Source organism: Hypanus sabinus, unplaced genomic scaffold, assembly GCF_030144855.1.
Source record: "Hypanus sabinus isolate sHypSab1 unplaced genomic scaffold, sHypSab1.hap1 scaffold_1509, whole genome shotgun sequence".
In the NCBI taxonomy this organism is placed as follows: domain Eukaryota; kingdom Metazoa; phylum Chordata; class Chondrichthyes; order Myliobatiformes; family Dasyatidae; genus Hypanus; species Hypanus sabinus.
The window spans coordinates 49696-53134 of NW_026779584.1; the positions used below are offsets into that span (position 1 = coordinate 49696).

At 46.0% G+C, this 3439-nt stretch overlaps 1 non-coding gene across 1 annotated transcript; it reads left to right on the top strand.

Annotated features, from left to right (window-relative positions):
- Positions 1-311: 311 nt before the first annotated feature.
- On the top strand, positions 312-384 carry trnav-uac (transfer RNA valine (anticodon UAC)). The gene has a single exon. It is a non-coding gene; the product is annotated as a tRNA-Val (tRNA).
- Positions 385-3439: the final 3055 nt, after the last annotated feature.

Genomic DNA, 3439 nt, shown 5'->3' on the forward strand with positions numbered 1-3439 from the left:
GGAAGATCAGTTACAAATCCAGCATCTTTCCTGAATCCTCTACGAAAACCAAGACTCCAGGTAATGACTCCCTTGCCACCCATTCTACACCCGTGTTCAGCACTTGGGTTCGTTCCACTGCCACATCCCTGTAACACTCTACCTATACCCATACTCCAGGGAATAAGTTCCTAAACTAATAATACGTGTTACTGAGAACGGAAAGGAACAGTGGGCAATGATTTGTACTTATTGCTGTACTTCAGAGCAGGGCGGGGAGGCGATGTCTCGGGTCATTGCTCAAGAGCGCAAAGCATTGAGCGCTTTGCACGGTTTCTGTGGTGTAGTGGTTATCACGTTCGCTTTACACGCGAAGGGTCCCCAGTTCAATCCTGGGCAGAAACATCGTTTGGGCTTCAGTGCTTCAAATGAACTTGAGACTCAACTTTTCAGTTTGTGTTCAAGTTTACTGTCATGTGCATCCAGGTGTAAAAATAATGAACATTCTCTTTTCTTGCAGTAGCGCATTGTATTTCAAACCTGGCAAAGGTAAATTAAAGCAAGAAGAATTAATAGAAATTATATTTAATTGACAGGAGACCATAAAGGGATTTAAACCTAAGGAGGTTCGTGGATAACGTACACTGCGTAACGGGGGAATCAGCCTTCAACCCTATTGTCATGTATTGTCGCATGAGGATGCATTGTGGTTTCAACGAAGCTCACACCTCAAATGTTCCCATCCAGAGAAGCATCAGAAATAACCTTGTGCTGCAAAATTTCAAACCTACTTTAAAATATCAAATCGCTTTCGTTTTCCACACCCCTGTATTCCATTCCGTCCTCGTCTCACCATACAGACTCTCCGTTCAAATTCTCCACCACAGTATTCTAGGTTCCACCTTTTCAGTCTGCTTCTCCCCATCTCTCTCTATTTCTTTCTCTCACATGCATTCAATCTCTCTGCTTCTCTTTGTTTTCTCTGTCGCGAGCAGCACCACAGCAACCACACGTCAGACGCGCAAATATTTGTGCTCAGTACAGTTACAACTGTGGAAACAGTTGGTAACATCAACACCTAAAACTTTCAATCTGTGATCTTCCGGTGATATTGCAGCGCAGACAGAAGTCAAGTATCTTACCACTGGTATCGCTCATTCCATTCCTGTTAAAGGTCCAAGGAGGAAGAATTGATCACAACTCTGACATCGTAGTTCTGCGGGAATGTCGAAAAGTGTGGTAAAAATCTCCCTATATAATGACGGTAATGTAGAACAGGAAAACTGGGTACCTTTTAGTTTTGAGACGAGGTGATGGTGGGAGATCTCATATCGGTACAGAGTTGGGATCACGGTCCATTTCAATATATTGAAGTGGTTGTGATTCCATGTAAAATTAAAACGTGGGCGAAATATTCCGCGCCTGCATAAGGGTCAGTAACTGGCCGTGGAGGTTCATCCGTAACGTCAACGTCAGGAATAAATACTTATCTCGGAATACGCTCCGCCCCTGATTCAACGCGCAGCCCGTGTAGAGTTACTCCGAAATAACTCCCGATCTTTCTCCAGTTACACTCTTAACTTTATCACCTTATTAAAGTCTTACGGCCGGACATTCTGATCAAACCAGCCACAATTATATTGTTTAACATTTCGGCAACGTAATTACCAGTGATGCTTTACTCCGGGATCCCCACGGTGGAAGTGAAATGTTTGAAATATATGCCACTGAAAAGTTATCAGTGAAAATGTATCCTGGGGTATCAGTGGAGTCCAGTTGGAAAATAACACCTCGCCTTTGGACGTTACGGAACAGATGGGTAGTATATTGACAGTCACACACAAGATGCTGGTGGAACACAGCAGGCCAGGGAGCATCTATAGGGAGAGGCACTGTCGGTGTATCGGGCAGAGACCCTTCGTCAGGACTAACTGAAAGGAAAGATACTGAGATTTGAAAGTAGTGGGGGGAGGGGGGAAATGCGAAATGATAGGAGAAGACCGGAAGGGCTGGGATGAAGCTAAGAGCTGGAAAGGTGATTAGCAAAAGTGATACAGTGCTGAAGAAGGGAAAGGATCAAGGGACGGGAGGCCTCATGAGTAAGAAAGTGGGGGGGGGGGAGCACCAGAGGCAGATGGAAAACAGGCAGAGTGATGGGCAAAGAGAGAGAGAAAAAAAACAACAACAACAGCTAAATATGTCAGGGATGGGGTAAGAAGGGGAGGAGGGGCATTAACAGAAGTTAGAGAAGTCAATGTTCGTGCCAGCTGGTTGGAGGCTACCCAGCCGGTATATAAGGTGTTATTCCTCCAACCTGTGTGGATTCATCTTGACAGCAGAGCAGGCCATGGATAGACATATCAGAACGGGAATGGGACGTGGAATTAAAATGTGTGGCCACTGGGAGAACCTGCTTTCGCTGAACACCTACCCTCGGTCCGCCAGAAAAAGCGGACCCGTACCGCGGTGAAGATTGAAGGAAAAGGAGAATGGATTTATGCAACGAGGTGCAAACGGCACCAGGAGTTGGAAGACAAGAAAGCTTGAAGCTGACTAGTCAGATGTTTTTATGGGGACTGATAATGCGGGGAGTCAGTGTGGCCTTGTCTGGAAATACATCTTTGTCTTTATGTCACACTTATGCCAGTCATTGTGGTGAAGAGTTGGACTCTGTTGGGTGTGTGTAAAAATACAAGAAAGCATGAAGCTGACAAGCCAGATGTTTTTATGGGTGTGTGTTCAGATACATCCGCATGTCGCCCAGTGAATGTCCCGGGAAGGGGTCCCCATGTGCGGAAACGAAATGCTCTCTGTGCAACGTGTGAACCTATTTACCACATCCTGTTCCAGCTTTAGAACGAGAGATTGGCAGTGATGACAGTGAAGGGGATTGTGGATGTACCTGTTTCAGTTGATGGTACCTCCTTACCCCGACGGAGGGAAAAGGGATGTCCTCCTTCGAGTTAGTAAATGCACAGAAAACTGTAAATGGGATTTGACATTGTAATACGGCGGGGGAAATGGGACATTTTTGGGTAATAGCTCTTGTACCGAACGGAGGATGGGTCCTGCTCGGCACACTCCAAATGGGACTTACTGGGGATGTGGGGAAAGAGCTCATCCTTGGCATCCAGGGCCGTCAGGCGGAAGTGGGAATGTGTCCGCAGGAAATTGGACGGGCTGCTGTAATCTGGTCTATATACTGCCCTCCATGCATCCTGTGGAAGATATATCGCAAAATCCTTTTTGAAGGCGAAGTAAGCGAGGGATAAGTGTAAGTGAAAGGCTTTGGTTGATAGCATTTCCCTCATATGATGTGGCCCGAAATTCGCGAGTAATTATTAATATGGCAACCGCTGTAGAGAAATTGGCCGATGCCCCTCACTGACCTGCAGACGCAACTGAAAGACCTAACAACAGAGGTAGTTGCCCTTAGAATGGTAGCCTTGCAAAAGAGAAA